Consider the following 17,932-nt stretch of genomic DNA (forward strand, 5'->3'; position numbering starts at 1 on the left):
GCATTATGTAATGATAAAGGGGTCAATCCACCAAGAGTATATGACATTTGTAAAACTTTATGCACCCAACATAGAATCACCTAAATATGTAGAGCAATATTAACAGACATAAAGGGGGAAATTGACAGCAATGTAATAATAGTACAGTACTTTTTTTTTTTAATTTTGGGTATAGTTGACAATGTTACATTAGTCTGAGGTATAGAACTTAGTAATTTGACAACTTTATATACTATGCTATGTTTACCAGAAGTGTAGCTACCATATATCCCTATGAATTGTTATTACAATATTATTGACTGTACTCCTTATACTGTGCCTTTAATTCCTGTGATTTGTTTATTCCATAAATGGAAGCTTGTCTCTCCCCTTCCCCTTTACCTTTTTTCCCAGCCTCCCACCCCCTTCCCTTCTGGAAACCATCAATTTGTTCTCTGTACTTTTAAATATGAATATACTTTTTGTTTCTTTATTCATTTTTAAATTCCATTTATGAGTGGACTCATATGGTATTTGCCTTTCTCAGTCTGAGTTATTTCATTTAGCATAATACCCTTTAGGGACTTTCATGTTGTCTCACATGGCACAATCTCATCATGGCATAATATTCCATTATATATGTTACTTCTTCTTAACCATTTATCTCATGATAGTCACTGAGGTTGCTTCCATATCTTGGCTATAATAATGCTGTGATAAACATAGGGGTGTTTATATATTTTTGAGTTAGTGTTTTCATTTTTGGGGAGTAAATACCCAATAGTAAAATACTGGATCACATGGTATTTCTATTTTTAATTCGTTGAGGAACCTTCATACTGTTTTCCACACTGGCTACATCAATTTACATTCCTATCAGGAATGCACAGGGTTCCATTTTCTCCACATCCTCAACAACACTTTATTCTTGTCTTTTTAATTTTAGCCATTCTAATAAATGTAAGGTGATATTTCATTGTGGTTATGATTTGGATTTCCCTGATGATTAGTGATGTTGGCATCTTTTCATGTGTCTGTTAGCCATCCGTATGTCTTATTTGGAAAAAATGTCTATTCAGAGCTTCTGCCTAGTTTTTAATCACATTGTTTATTTCTTTATTTTTAAGTTTTTATTTAACATCTAGTTTGTATTCCTACAGTGTAATATTAGTTTTAGGTGTAAGATTTAGTGATTCAACACTTACATGCAACACCCAATGCTCATCACAAGTTTACTCCATAATCCCTATCGCCTATTGAATCCATTCCCCCATTCACCTTCCCTCTGGTAACCATCAGTTTGTTCTCTAGAGTCAAGAGTATGTTTTCTTGTTTGCCTATCTCTCTCTCCTTTTCTCCCCTATGCTCATTTTTTTTCTTAAAATCCACATGTGAGTGAAATCATGGTATTTGTCCTTGACTCATTTTGCTTAGCATGACACTCTCTAGCTCCATCCATGTATTTTAAAATGGAAAGATTGCATATATTTACATATGATTTCATATATTTATATATTTATATAATATTTCATTTATATATAAATATATATATATATATATATAGTAAGACATCACTCGTTTATCAAGTTAAAATTTATTAGAAATGTTTTCTCATCTTCCAGAACACTCACAGAACAAGTTACTCACAATCCAAGGTTTTACAACTTGTTCTGCAAGTGTTCTGCAAGAGAAGCAAACATTTCTAATAAATTTCAGCTAGATAAACAAGCAAGATCTTGCAGTACAAGTTGTACTATGTGATGTCAAATGTCACATGATCACAACTGAGCCAATGGTTCTTGAAATTCGCTTTGATAGACAAGTGCTTTGGATTAAAAGCATGTTTCCAGAATGAATTATGCTCTCAAACCAAGATTTTACTGTATCCATACATATATGTACTACATCTTCTTTATTCATTCATAAGTCAATGGACACTTGGGCTGTTTCCAGTATTCGGCTATTGTAGATAATGCTGCTATAAGCCTCAGGGTGTATGTATCCCTTCAAATTAGTGTTCTAATCTTTGCCAATTTTGGTCTTTCTTTCTCATTCAAAGAGCCCATTTTTTATTTCTTGCAGGATGGTTTAGTGGTCATGAACTCCTTTAGTTTTTGTTTGTCTGGGAAACTATCTCTCCTATTCAGAATGATATCCTTTCTGTAGAAAGTATTCTTGCCTGCATATTTTCCCTATTCAGCATGCCACTCCCTTCAGGCCTGCTAGGTTTCTGGGGAGAGATCTGCTGATAACCTGATTTGTCCTCCCTTGTAGGTTGGGGATTTATTTTCCCTTCCTGCTTTCAGGATTATTTCCTTATCTCTATATTTTGCAAATTTTACTACAATATGTCTTGGTTCCAGCCAGCTTTTGTTGAATTTGGTAGCATTTCTCTGTGCCTCTCCTGGATCGAATGTCTGTTTCCTTCCCCAGATTAGGGAGGTTTTCAGATATAATTTGCTCAAATAAGCCTTCTGCCCCTTTTTCATTCTCTTCTTCTGGGACTCCATAGATGCAAATGTTATTATGCTTTATGGAGTCACTGAGTTCCTAATACTACATTTGTGGTCCAATATTTTTCTTTCCCTCTTTTTAGCTTCATTTTTTTCCATAATGTTATCTTCTATATCACTTATTTGTTCCTCTGCTTCTTCTATCCTTGTGGTCATTACATCCAGCTGGTTTTGCATCTTAATTATAGCATTTTCTATTTTGGCCTGACTGGTTTTTAGGCATTTTATCACTATAGTGAGGATCTCTGTTTCCTATGCTTTTCTCCAGCCCAGTAGCTTCCTTATGATTGTTTGAAATTCTGGTTCAAGTATATTACTTGTATATATTTTTAGTAGCTTTCTGGCCATGACCACTTCTTTTCTTTCTTTTGGGATGAATTCCTGTCTTGGCATTTTGTCTTGGTCTGTCTTTTGTGTTTTAGGAAAGCCTGTGCCTGGCCCTACTTCCACTAGAGCTGAAGTTGTGCAGCACTCTATGATCAGTAGACCTGGTGCATTCAGGAGATTTGTGCTGGTCTTCTGCGGGAGGGAGCTGATGCTTCTCTGGCTTTCAATAACATTTGCCCTAGTAAGAAAGGCACCTGCAGAGTACAGGGGTGTGGGGTTTTGTGTAAGCATCTCAGGATTCCACTGTGTGTTCTGTGCCACTCTGTGAAGTCTGCCTGTCTGTGCTGATGGGGAAAATATCATTGGCCCACTCTTTTCCCCTCTCTGGTGACTTTGCCTGTTGCTTGTTCAGTAAGTCCTCTCTGAAGTGCAAACTATCTCCCCTCTTGTGTCCCAGGCTTCCATAAGATTCCCTCCTTAACCCTGCCTGTTTCTGAGCCATCTGCCTACACAGCAGCAGTGTTCCTGTGTTTTATCTCAAGCACATGGCTGGGTTTCAAAACTCCAAATTTTAGGGACCTGGTGTGGCATGGACCCATGCTGATCCCCTGGGGGAGGCTCTTGCTGTGCTGTGGCTGATAACAGCTTGTCCCAGAAAACCAGTCGCACAACTGTGCAGGTGCTTGGATTTAATTATAAAGTGTAGCAAAAAGCTGACATCCAGGGTAGCTGCCCTTAGCAGGTGTCTCTGTTCATAAGATAATAAAAGGGGCAGCTCAATGGTGCTCACCAGCTCTTTTGTCCCCACAGAGGCAGTGTTCCCTCTCCCAAATGGACTACAAGAACAGGAACTGTCTCTCCCACTGTGACTCAGCAGATCCTCAGAGTATGCTGTGTGCTTCCAGGACTATGCCCTCCTTCTCCACAGGAGCACTGCTATGCTGACCCATGATGGTGTGGACTGCTTAAACTTCAGATTTTCAGCTCCACTGCTTGTAAAAACTTGCAATTATCAGTCCCTCTAATTTTTCCAGTCAATGGTTTTGGGGAAATGTCTTTCTTGTACATCCCCTGCATGCTGATTTCTTGCTTTCTCTCTCTCTCTCTCACTCTTTTTCTCCTTTCCCCGTGACTTGTGCTCCCTCCCCTCTACAGCACCCTCAATTATTTCTTCCCTCAAATCACAGCTTTGCACCTCCTACCTTCCATGGTGTGGGTTTTATCCCTCTAGTTGTGTAGTTTGTTCTCTCTGTCCTCAGATCACTTTCCTGTGTGTTCAGTGATTTAATAATTATCTGTGTTCAAAGGATAAGGCAAGCATAAGGTCCGGTTAATTCTTCACCATCTTAACTACTCCTTCTATCTTATTGTAGTGTGGATTTGTATCTCCCTGATGATGAGTGATGTTGAACATCTTAAACTGGACAGTAACATGCAAAAGAATGAAACTGGGCCACTTTCTTACACCATACACAAAAATAAATTCAAAATTTATTAAAGACCTAAATATGAGACAGGAAACCAATATAATCCTAGAGAAGAAAACAGACCATAACCTCTTTGACATTGGCCTTGGCAACTTCTTACTTGGTATATCTTCTGAGACAATGGAAATGAAAGCAAAAATAAACTATTGGGACTTCATCTAAATAAAACGCTTCTGTACAGTGAATGGAACAATCAACAAAACTAAAAGGGAACCTATGGAATCGGAAAAGATATTTGCAAATGACATATCTGATAAAAGGTTAGTATCCAAAATCTATAAAGAACTTACAGAACTCAAAACATCCCAGATGAATACTCCAACTAAAAAATTGGGCAGAAAACATGAATAGACATTTTTCCTAAGAAGATATACAGATGTTTGTTTTAATTTGAGTTGTATAAGTTCTTAATATAAGTTGTATAAGTTTTTAACCTCTTTTTGGATATATCTTTTGCAAATATTTTGTTTCATTAGGTTGTCCTCTTGTTTTGCTGATGGTTTCCTTTGCTGTGCAGAAGGTTTTTGTTTTGATGTAGTCACAATAGTTTATTTTTGCTGTTGTTTCCCTTGCCTAAAGAGACATATATAGAAAAATATTTCTATGGCCAGTGTCAGAAATTACTGCCTGTGTTTTCTTTAAGGAATTTTAAGGTTTCAGATCTGACATTTAGGTCTTGGATCCATTTTGAGTTTATTTTTGTGTATAGTATTAAAAAATGGTCCAAGTTCATTATTTTACATGTAGCTTTCAAGTCTTTGCAGCACCATTTGTTGAAGGGAATTTATCCAATTATGTATTCTTGCTTCCTTTGTCATAGATTAATTGAAAATATAGGTGTGGGTTTATTTCTGGGCTCTCTATTCTGTTCCATTGAACTTTAGGTCTACTTTTGTTCCAGTACCATAATGTTTTGATCATTACATCTTTGTAGTATATCTTAAAGTCTGGAATTTTGATACCTGCAGCTATGTTTTTCTCAAGATTTCTTTGGATATTTGGGGTCTTTTAGGATTATCTGTTCAAGTTCTGTGATAAATACTACTGGTATTTTGATAAAGATTGCAGTGGATCTGTAGATTGGTTGGGGGTAATATGGACATTTTAACAGTATTATTTCTTCCATTCCATGAGAATGGACTGTTTTTTTATTTGTTTCTGTCATCTTCAATATCTTTCATCAATATATTTTTTTTTAGTTTTCAGAGTACAGGTATTAATTTTTAGTTAAGTTTATTCCTAGTTGTATTTTTGAGGCAATTATAAATGGTGCTATTTTCTTAATTTTTCTTTCTGCAACTTTATAATTAGTGTATAAAAATGCTGCTGATTTCTGCACATTAATTTTGTATCCTACAGCTGTACTAAATTCACTTATTACTTCTAGTAGTTTTTTGGTGACATCTTTAGGATTTTTTTGTATAGTATCATACTGTCTGTAAATAGTGAAAGTTTAACGTCTTTACCAATGTGGATGCTTCTTATTTTTTTTCTCTTTGGATTGCTGTGGCTAGGACTTCCAGTACTACGTTAAATAAAAGTGGTAAGGATAGATATTTTTGCCTTGTTCCTAATTATAGAAGGAAACCTCTCACATTTTCACCATTGACTATGATGGAGTTTTTATCTATCACTTTTATTATATTGAGGTATTTTCCCTGTAGCTTCACTTTGTTGAGAGTTTTTATCGTGAATGAATGTTGAGCTTTACCAAATGCTTTTGCTGCATCAATTGAAATGATCATAATTTTATCCTTCCTTTGGGAATGTGGTGTATCACATTGATTGATTTGCAAGTATTGAACCATCCTTGAATTCACACAACAAATCCCAGCTGATCCCAATGAATGATCTTTTTAATGTATTGTTGTATGTAGTTTATTGAGGACTTTTGCATCTATGATTATCAGGAATATTAACTTGTTTTTGTTTTTTTGTGTGTGTTTTTTTGGAGGAGGTTTGTTTATTTCTTTGTTTTGGTGTCTTTGATTTTGGTATCAGGGCAATGCTGGCCTTGTAGGATATATTTGGAAGCTTTCCTCCCTCTTCTATTTTTTTGAAATACTATAGGTATTAACTCTTCTTTAAATGTTTAGTAGAATTTACATGTGAATCCATCTGGTCTTGGAATGTAATTTTTTGGTAGTTTGTAAATTATCAATTCAATTTCATTACTTGTAATTAGTCTGTTTAGAATTTCTCTTTTATCTTCATTCAGGTTGGAAAACTGTGTATTTTTAGGAATTTATCCATTGATTCTAGGTTGTCCAATTTGTTGGTATATATGCTTTCCATAGTATTCTCTTATAATTCTTTGTATTTCTGTAGGGCTGGTTGTTGCTTCCTCTCTCCCATTTCTGAATTCATTAGGGACCTTTCTCTTTTTTACTTGATGAATCTGGCTAATGGTTTGTCAATTTTGTTTATCTTTTCAAAGAACCACGTTTAAGTTTCATTTATTTATTTTTTGTTGTTGTTGTTTTAACATCTATGTCATTTTTTTTTCTGCTCTGATCTTTATTATTTCCTTTCTTCTATTCACCTTTGGCTTCATTCTTCTTTTCCTAGTTCCTTTATGTATAAGGCTAAATTGTTTATTGGAGCTTTTTCTTTTTTCTTGAGGTAGGCCTGCATCACTACATACTTTTCTCTTAGAACTACTTTTGCTGTGCCCCAAAGATTTTGGACTGTTGTGTTTTCATTTTCATTGTGCTATGTATTTTTTAAATTTTTTTCTTTGATTGCTTCATTGACTCATTTGTTGTTCAGTATCATGTTGTTTAGTCTCCATGTATTTGTGGGTTTTTTTCCCATTTTTTCTTATACTTTATTTCAAGTTTCATACTGCTGTAATTGGGAAAGATACATGGTATGATTTCTATATTCTTAAATTTATGGAGGCTTCTTCTGTGGCCTAATATATGATCTATTCTGTTTCATGTGCACTTGAAAAGGGTGTATATGTGTCTTTCAAAGACAACATTTCCTTGTTGATTGATCTACTCATCGACATAGTGGGTGTTAAAGTCCCTTACTATTATTTTATTGCCATCAATTTCTCTCTTTATGCCAGTTAATATTTGTTTTATTTATTCAGGTCCTCCAATGTTGGGTGCATAAATATTTATAATTGGTATATTCTCTCATTGGATTGTTTCCTTTACCATTATATAATGCTTTTTTTTGTCTCTTGTTACAGTTTTTGTTTCAAAGTCTATTTTGTCTTATATAACTATTGCTACTCAGGCTTTTTTTTCACTTCCAATTTCTTGTTTTTTAAGTTTATTTATTTTTGAGAAAGATTGAGACAGCATGAGTGGGGGGAAGGACAGAGAGAGAGAGAAAGAGAGAATTCCAAGCAGGCACTGTGCCACCAGCACGGAGCCTGATGTGGGGCTCAATCTCACAAAACCATGAGATCATGACCTGAGCTGAAACCAAGAGTCAGACACCTAACCAACTGAGCCACCCAGGTGACCCCACATCCAATTCCATGGTAAATGTTTTTCCATCCTTTCACTTTCAGTCAGTATGTGTCTTTAGGTCTGAGGTGAGTCTCTTATAGGAAGCATAGAGATGAATCTTGTTACCCATTTTGCTACCCTATGTCTTCATTGGAGCTTTTAGGCCATTTACATTTCAAGTAGTTATTGATAGGTATGTACTTATTGCTACTTATTTGTTTTTTGATTATTTATGTAGTTTCTTTGTTCCTTTCTTCTCTTGCTCCCTTTCTTTGTGATTGATGGCTTTTTCTTTGTGATTGATGGCTTTGTTTCTATGGATTTTTTTCTCTTTTTTTGTGTAACTATCATAGGTTTTGGATTTTGTGATTATCATAAAGTTCATATATAACATCTTAGGTAAATAGTAGTCTATATCAATTTGATGGCCATTTAATTTTATATGCATGTTATAAAAAATAGAAAAAAAACTTGTTTTTTCTTTTTCCCTTTCTCTTCTTTTCCCTTTTTATTTCCACCCCCACAATTTATATACATGTTGTCAATTTTTATGTCTATTTATTCATAATTTTCTTATCTTTATGGCCATTTCTTTTCCACTTAAAGAAGTTTCTTTGATATTTCTTGTAAGGATGGTTTAGTGGTGATTAAACTCCTTCATCTTTTGTTTGTCTCAGACACTATCATTTTTCCAAATCCAAATGATAAGCTTGCCAGGTAAAGTATCTTTGGTTACAGTTTTTTCCTTTCAGCACTCTGAATATATCATGCCTCTCCCTTCTGGCCCGCAAAGTTTATGATGAAAAATAAGCTCATTGCCTTATAGATTTTCTCTTGCATGTCACTTTTTGTTTCTCTTTTGCTGCTGTGAAGATTTTTTGTAGTGTAGTTGACACACAATGTTACTTTAGTTTCAGGTGTACAACTTAGTGATTTGACAAGTTTATATATTATGTTCACCACAACTATAGCTACCATATGTTCCATTACATTGCTATTTGAATATCACTGACTATATGCCTTATGCATGCTTTCTATTCCTGTGACTTATTCATTGCACTTTTTGAGGAAATGGAGATTCTTTCTTTATGTTTAGTCTTGACATTTCAATTATGTGTCATGGTATGAACTTTCTTACATTCATCTTATTAAGAACTCTCTGTGCTGGGGTGCCTGGATGGCTCAGTCAGTTAAGTGTCTGGCTCTTGATTTCGGCTCAGGCCATGATCTCAGGCTTGTGAGATTGAGCCCCATGTCAAGCTCCATGCTATGTGTGGAGCCTACTTAAGATTCTCTCTCTCTCTCTCTCTCTCTCTCTCTCCTTCTCCCCTCCCCCACTCAAGCTCCCTCTCTTAAAAAATAAAATGAAATAAAATTACATGAAATAAAATTACATGAAAAAATAAAATAAAATAAAATAATAAAATAAAATAAAATAAAATAAAAAATAAAATAAAATAATAAAATAAAATAAAATAAAATAAAATAAAATAAAATAAAATAAAATAAAATAAAATACTGTAAGGGACCCCTGGGTGGCTCAGTGGATTAAATACCCAACTCTTGATCTCAGCTCAGGTCATGGTCTCATGGCTCACGGGTTCAAGCTCTGTGCTGGGCTCTGTGCTGGGCTCTGTGCTGGCAGTGTGGAGCCTACTTGGGATTCTGTCTCTCTCTTTCTCTCTCTGCCCTTCCACTTCTCTCTGTCTCTGTCTCTCTCTCTCTCCAAATTAACAAACTTTTAGGTGTCCCAGGGTGGCTCAGTCAGTTAAAACAAGTGTCTTGATTTTGGCTCAGGTCATGACCTCACAGTTTGTGAGATCAAGCCCCACATTGGGCTCTGTGATGACAGTGTAGAGCTTCCTTGGTGTTCTCTCTCCCTCTTTGTCCTTCCCCTACTCTCTCTCTCTGTGTCTCAAAATAAATAAATAAATAAACAAACAAACAAACAAACAAACATTTTTTAATTTAATAAATAAACTTTTGGAAAAAATAACTGTGCTTCTTGGATATCTATTTACTTCTTTAAGTCAGAAAATTTTTTCATTTATTATTTCTTCAAATAAGTTTTCTGCTCCTTTCTCTTCTTATTTTGGAATCCATATAAAGCAAATCTCTGTTCACTTGATGTCCAAGAGATCTCTTAACTTATCATCATTTTTAAAATTCTTTTCACTCTTTGCTGCTTATCATATGTGTGGTTCACTACCTTATCTTCCAGATCACTGATATGTTCTGCATCCACTTATATATTGTTGATTTCCTCTCATGAGTTTTTTATTTAAATTGTTGTATTTTTTAACTGTAATTGGTTATTTTTTAAATATATTTTATATACCTTTATGAAGTTTTCACTAAGTTCTTCCACTTTTTTCTCAAGCCCAGTCAGTATCTTTATAATCATTACTTAAAATTCCTTATCAAGCATGTCCCTTATTTCCATTTCATTTAAGTTTTTTCTGAGGCTTTTACTTATTCTTTATTTTTGAAGAATATTGTTCTGTATTCCCATTTGACTTGAATGTCTGTGTTTATTTCTATGGTCTAGGTGGAATAGCTAGGTGTCCTAAATTTGGAGGAGTGGTCTTAGGTATGGTGTCCTAAGATTACAAGTTCTTAGTGACTTTTGCTGGCTAGATGGAGCTATGGCTGTCTATGCTAGTTATTCTTTTAAACCACAGCTTTTTACAGAAAGAAAATGCTAATAATTAATAATAGTAATAAGAGAAAAAAAGAAGATGAAAGAAAGAAAAAAAAACAAAAAGAACGAAACTAAAAATAGGAGAAGACAAAATATGAAGCTTATTTTCTGTGCCCCAGTGCCACATGGGCTTGTGTGGGCTTGGGACACTGAGTTCACTAAGGTCACAATTTCACTGTGGGCCAAACCTTGTTCCGCTCTGGGGATTTTAAGGTGGAGTGGAAGAGAGCATCCCTGCTGCTCCTAAGCCCTTTTAAATAGTAGCTTTATTCAGTGTCCCAGCATGACTGGGATTGGTGCTGCTTGTGGATCCTGGGATCACTGAAGTTGCTACATTGCTGTGACAAACAGATCCTCTAGTTATGGTGTCTGGACATGTCAGTTATGGTATCTAGAACCTGTTCTGATCTGGGATTTTAAGGTGGAATGTGGAGAGAGCATTCTTGTAGCTACTTGGCCCTATTAAACTGTGGCACTTTTTTTGTTGTTTTGTTGTTGTTGTTGTTGTTGTTTGTTTGTTTTTTGTTTGTTTCTTTGTTTGCATCCCAGCATAACAAGGCCATTGTGGGCTTGTGGACACTGGGCTTATTGAGATCACAAACTTACTGTGATTATCAAACACTCCAATTATGGTGTCCAGACTCTGCTCTGGTCTGGGCATGTAAAGTGGAGTGGGAATATAAAGTATGTCATTCTCTAGTCCTTCTGACCTGGAGAGTGTTCCCAAACCTTTACCAGCATTTGACATATTTCTAGAGTTGTTTCTTTTATATGCTAGTTACTCTTTCAAACCATGGCTTTTGCTGTGTCTAAGGACACAAAAATATCTTCTGGTCCCTCACTATTGTTTCTCCCCACTGCTGTTCATAGCATTGGGGATGGTGGTTTCCTTTATTATCATGTAGCCTTCTCTCTCGCTGTTCTCTTTTGCCATTCTCTCTATCTTTGGTTGTTCAGAAGCTGTTCAGTCTGTCCTGCGTTCTTTTTCAGGAGGAACTATTCTATAAATAGGTGTAATTTTATATGATCCATGGAGGAGGTGAGTTCAAGGTCATCAGCCTTCCTATGTCACCAACTTGGACCAGAACTCAATAGTAGGGGATATTTATATCCCACTTACATCAATAGATAGATAATCCAGACAGAAAATCAATAAGGAAGTATTCACATTAAACAACACATATACTTAATAGATATATACAGAAGATCCCATCCAAAAGCAACCAAATACACATTCTTCTCAAGTGCACATGAAATATTCTCCAGGACACATCACATGTTCAATCACAAAACACACCTCAATAAGTTTAACATTGAAATCATATCAAGCACCTTTTATAATAATAACATTGAAATTGTATCAAACATCTTTTACAATAATAATGGTATAAAAGTAGAAATCAATTACAAGAAGAAAAGTGGGACAAAACACAAACACCCAGAGGCTAAAGAGCATGTTATTAAATGATCAATATGAAATCAGAATAAATTTAATAAAAATACTTCAAGACATTTGAAATGGAAATTTAATGTTCCAAAACCTTTGGGACAGAACAAAAGTAGTTCTAAGAGGTAAGTTCATAGTAATACAGTCCCATCTCAAGAAACAAGAAAAATAAATGAATCTAACTTTACATTTCAGGGAATTAGAAAAAGAACAAAGTAGATGAAAAAAAAATAGATATCAGAGTGCAAAATAAAAGAAAGAGAATAATAAAAAACAGTAGAAAATATCAATTAAACTAAGGTATGGTCCTTTGAAAAGATAAACAGAATCAAAAAACTTTTAGTTAGACTCATCAGGAAAAAAGAGAGCCCAAATAAAATCAGAAATGAAAGAGTAGAAATTACAACTGATAACACAATATTACAAAGGATCAGAAAAGACCTATAAGCAATTATATGCTAACAAATCAGGAAATTTAGAAAAAATAGAAATATTCCTAGTAACATACAATCTTCCAAGATAGAATCAGAAAGAAATAAAAAATTTGTATTGACAAGTTAGTATGAATTTAATTGAAAAAGTACTTTAAAAACTCCCCAAAATAAAAGCCTGGCCCAGATTGTTTCACAGGTGAATTCTACCAAATATTTAAATGACCTAATATTTACCCTTTTCCAATTTTACTCCAAAAAAAATGAATAAGAAAGAGCACTTCCAAATTCCTTACCTAATATTTATCCTTTTCAAATTTTACTCCAAAAAATGAATAAGAAAGAACACTTCCAAATTTCTTTTATGAAGCCAGAATTATCATGATGCCAAAGCCAGTTGAAGACACTACAAAAAAAAAAAATACATGCTAATATCCATGATGAATACAAATACAAAATTCAATACATTAAAAAGATCATACACCATGAAAAAGTGGGGTTTATTTCAGGGCAGAGTGGTTTAATATCACAAATCAATTAATGTGATATACCCCACTAAGAAAACAAAGAATAAAAAATCATATAATCATCTCAGTAAATTCAGAAAAAGCATTTTATAAAATTCAACACCAGCTTATGAAAAAAAAAACTCTCAACAGACGGGGTATGGAAAGAACATATCTTAACATAATAAAGGCCACATATGACAAATCCACAGCTAACATCATGCACAGCAGTAGAAAGATGAGAGTTTTCCCTCTAACATTAGGGACAACACAAGGATTCCCACTTAGCCACTAATATGTAATGTAGTATCAGTAGTCTTAGCCACAGCAGTTAGGCAAGAAAAATAAATAAAACATCTGAATTTAAAAAGAAGAAATAAAACTGTCACATTTGCAGAACACATGATACTATATATAGAAAACCCTAAATACTCTACAAAAAACTATTATTATATTTTTATTCTTCAATATTTTATTTTTTTAAGTTTGTATTTAAATTCTAGTTAATATATAGTGTAGTTTTGGTTTCAGAAGAATTTAGTTATTCATCACTTACATATAACACCCAGTGCTCATCACAAGTACCATCCTTAATAGCCATCATCCATTTATCTTATACCCACCCACCTCCCCTCCAGGAACCCTCAGTTTGTTCTCTATAGTTAAGAGTCTCTTGTGATTTGCTTTCTTCTCTTTTTTCCCTCCCTTTATGTACATCTGTCTTTGTTTCTTAAATTCAATATATAAGTGAAATAATATGGTATTTGCCTTTTTTGGACTGACTTTTTCTGCTTAGCATAATACACTCTAGCTACATCCACATCATTGCAAATGGCAAGATTTCACTTTTTTGATGGCTGAGTAATATTTCATTGTATATGTATACCACCTCTTCTTTATCCATTTATCAAGCAATGGATGTTTGGGCTCTTTCCATAATTTGGCTATTGTAGATAATGCTGCTATAAACATTGGGGTGCAGGTACCCCTTTGAATCTGTATTTTTGTATCTTTTGGGTAAATACCTAGTAGTGCAATTGCTGGATCATATGGTAGTTCTATATTTAACTTTCTTAGGAAACTCCATAGTGTTTTCCAAAGTGACTGCACAAGTTTGCAAGCTACCAACAGTGTAAGGGGGTTCTCCTTTCTCCACATCCTAACCAACATCTATTGTTTCCTGTATTGTTCATTTTAGCCATTCTAATAGGTGTGAGGTGGTACCTCACTGTGGTTTTGATTTGTATTTCCTTGATGATGAGTAATGTTGAGCATCTTTTCATGTGTCTGTTGGCTGTCTGTATGTCTTTGGGAAAATGTCTATTCATGTCTTCTGCCCATTTCTTCACTGGATTATTTGTTTCTTGGGTGTTAGTTTGATAAGTTCTTTATAGATTTTAGAAAGTAACCATTTATCAGATATGTCATTTGCAAATATCTTCTCCCATTCTGAAGGTTTCCTTTTACTTTTATTGATTGTTTCTTTTGCTGTGCAGAAGCTTTTTATCTTGATGAGATCCTAATATTTCATTTTTCTATTATTTCCCTTGCCTCTGGAGATGTGTTTAGTAATAAGTTTCTATGGCTGATACCAAAGAGGTTATTGACTGTGTTCTCCTCTAGTATTTTGATGGTTTCCTGTATTACATTTATGTCTTTCATCCATTTTTATTTATTTTTGTGTATGGTATAAGAAAGTGGTCCAGTTTCATTCTTCATCATCAATGTGATACATGACATTAATAAAAGAAAGGATAAGAACTATATGATCCTCTAAATAGATGCAGAAAAAAAACATTTGACAAAATACAACATCTATTCTTGATAAAAACCTTCAACAAAGTAGGGATACTGGGAGCATACCTCAACATCATAAAGGCCATATATGAAAAACCCACAGCTATTACCCACAATGGGGGAAAATCAGAGAGCTTTTCCTCTATTTTCAGGAAAAAGACAAGGATTTCCAGTCTTACTGCTGCTATTAAACATACTACTGGAAGTAGAGAAGAAAAAGAAATTAAAAAGTCACAGAATATAAAATCAATGTACAGAAATCTGTTGCATTTCTATACACCAATAACAAGGAAGCAGAAAGAGAAATCAAGGAATCAATCCCATTTGCAGTTGCACCAAAATCCATAAGATATCTAGGAATAAGCCTAACCAAAGAGATAAAAGATATGTAGTCTGAAAACTATAGAACACTTATGAAAGAAATTGAAAAGGACACAAAGAAATGGAAAAACATCTCATGCTCATGTATTAGAACAAATATTGTCAAAATCTCTATAGTACCCAAAGCAATCTACACATTTAATACAAACCCTATCAACATAACACTGGCATTTTTCACAAAGCTGGAACAAACAATCCTAATATTTTTATGGAACCACAGAAGACCCTGAATAGCCAAAGCAAAGTTGAAGAAGAAAAATAAAGCTAGAGGCATAACAATTCCAGATTTCAAACTGTATTATAGAGCTTTAATAATGAAGATTGTATGGCACTGGCACAAAAACAGACACATAGATCAATGGAACAGAATAGAAATCCCCGAAAGGGACCCACAACTCTATGGTCAACTAATTTTTGACAACACAGGAAAGAATATGCAATTGAAAAAAAGAGAGTCTCTTCAATAAACGGTGTTGGGAAAACTGGACAAGCAACATGCGGAAGAATCTTGCCATTTGCAATGATGTGGATGTAGCTAGAGTGCATTATGCTAAGCAGAATAAGTCAGTCCGAAGAAGACAAATACCATATTATTTCAATCATACGTGGAATTTAAGAAACAGATCAGATGAATATATGGGAGCGGGGAAAGAGAGAGGGAAAGAAGCATGAGAGGCCCTTAAAGATAGAGAACAAACTGAGGATTGATGGAATGAGTTGGTGGGGGAGGGTCTAGATGGGTGATGGGCATTTAGGAGGGTATTTGTTATTATGAGCACTGGGTGTTGTATGTAGGTGATAAATCACTGAATTCTACTCCTGAAACCAATATTTCACTGTATGTCAACTAATTAGAATTTAAATAAAATTTTGAAAAGGAAAAAAAACTATAAAATTCTTGGGATCAGTATTCTTTCCATTGAATTGATTCTTATTATTATCTGTGGTGAAACAAAATGAAACAGTAGTAAAATGTCCTACTTATAGCCATTAGGAATTCACTGATATTAAAAATAAGATAAATATAAACATCACCAAAATCTACCATTACCACTATTGCCACCTGTATTTCTATAAAACATAAGTTTCAGAATGGTAACTGAAATATATCAATGACTTCTCTTTGCCCTTTAATTAATAGTTAATTATGATAAGAATTTGATGACAATGAGTGATAGCATTTATTGAGGACTATGTTCCAGTCACTGTGCTCAGTCTTCTATATAATCTGTCATTTAATCATCTCAATAGTCTTATGATATAGACATTAATATTACTCCTATTTTACAGATGAGGAAAAGGATTCATCAAAGTTAAAGTGCGTCCACAAATAACTTTTTTTTTTTAAAATTTTCAACGTTTTTCATTTATTTTTGGGACAGAGAGAGACAGAGCATGAACTGGGGAGGGGCAGTGAGAGAGGGAGACACAGAATCGGAAACAGGCTCCAGGCTCCGAGCCATCAGCCCAGAGCCCGACGCGGGGCTCGAACTCACGGACCGCGAGATCGTGACCTGGCTGAAGTCGGACGCCCAACCGACTGCGCCACCCAGGCGCCCCACAAATAACTTTTAAGTTTAGAAAATGTTCTACTTACATTTGAATTTAGGTAACTTTCATATTCCCAAAATTCATCATAGTTAAAATGACAGAATATAATTATATTGGGAAGAAGTGGCAAAGTTATTAGATAATCTTCCATAATTTTCATTTTGCATCCTCGTATGCACTTGGTACATCAATTCTTATCATCTTACTTTTCTTCTACTACCCACCTCAAGCTCATTATTTGTCTAATTCACACATTTCACAATGACCCTATGAGGTCATTGAACTCTTTAATTCAAATATACCTTAACTAGAAGCTAAGCCTGAATATGAGAAGGAATCTAAAATATTTCCTTTGTTCTCCTATCTTAGAATAGAATTAGAGAGCGAAAAAAATAAACAAACAATATAATAAAAAAAACCAATTCACTTCAGGCTTAAACCTACTATAAAAGTGGAAAAAGTCATGTGAGTAACTATAAAGGGAATAATTCATCTGTAGAAAATTGAAAAGAGATTTTGTGCAAAAGAGGTATAATTCTGACTAACAGTGTGTCCATTGGTAATCCTTTTAATCACGGCTTCCAAGCTGGGATCTATAGGAATCTGTAGGATAAATTTCAGGTATTCCATTAACTTTCCTTCCTTATGAATGTAGGCAACAAACTACAATATTTTTGGTAGTACCTGTGATTTTGTCACCACTAAAAAGTACCTGTATTTTCCTGTCATATTTCAGTATTGAAATATCATATGTGCTTATCGTTACTTTAAAATTATGTTAGTTACTAGACCTTCCATAAGATTGCACAGTATTTGGAGTTGCACACTATTACAAAGGCTTTAGTAAAGTCTCTTGCTCTGGGAGAGATCAAGATGGTTTGTACATTAAACAGAGGGAAAAATATTAAAAAAATATAAGTTGTTCCCTATTTAAATGCTGTGGTATGTTTTTGAAGCAGATCAAGGAATTGGCAACTTTAACATTCCCATTGATGGTGTAACTAGATGAAGCTATAGCTGTATCTTAATGTAGCCACTAGATCCTTTTTGTTCATGATATGCATGCTGACACTTTAAAAAGAAGGAATCTTACTTTGTGAGTCCCTTTTGGGACAGCAAAAGCTGTTGATGTTTGGAAATGATAAAAAGTTGTTTTGCCAAACAAATATTTGTGTGGAAAGGCATCATACTATCCACAGATGGATCTTATGCAATGATTTGGTAACACATCTGCTTTTGCTACTTTAGTGAAAATATGAATCTCCTTATGTCATTGTCACTCACTGCTATTTTTACAGACACATGCACTGGCAACAAAGACTTGTGATAAGCATGAAAAAGATTTTGT

Source organism: Panthera onca, chromosome X (assembly GCF_046562875.1).
Source record: "Panthera onca isolate mPanOnc1 chromosome X, mPanOnc1 haplotype 2, whole genome shotgun sequence".
Classification (NCBI taxonomy): domain Eukaryota; kingdom Metazoa; phylum Chordata; class Mammalia; order Carnivora; family Felidae; genus Panthera; species Panthera onca.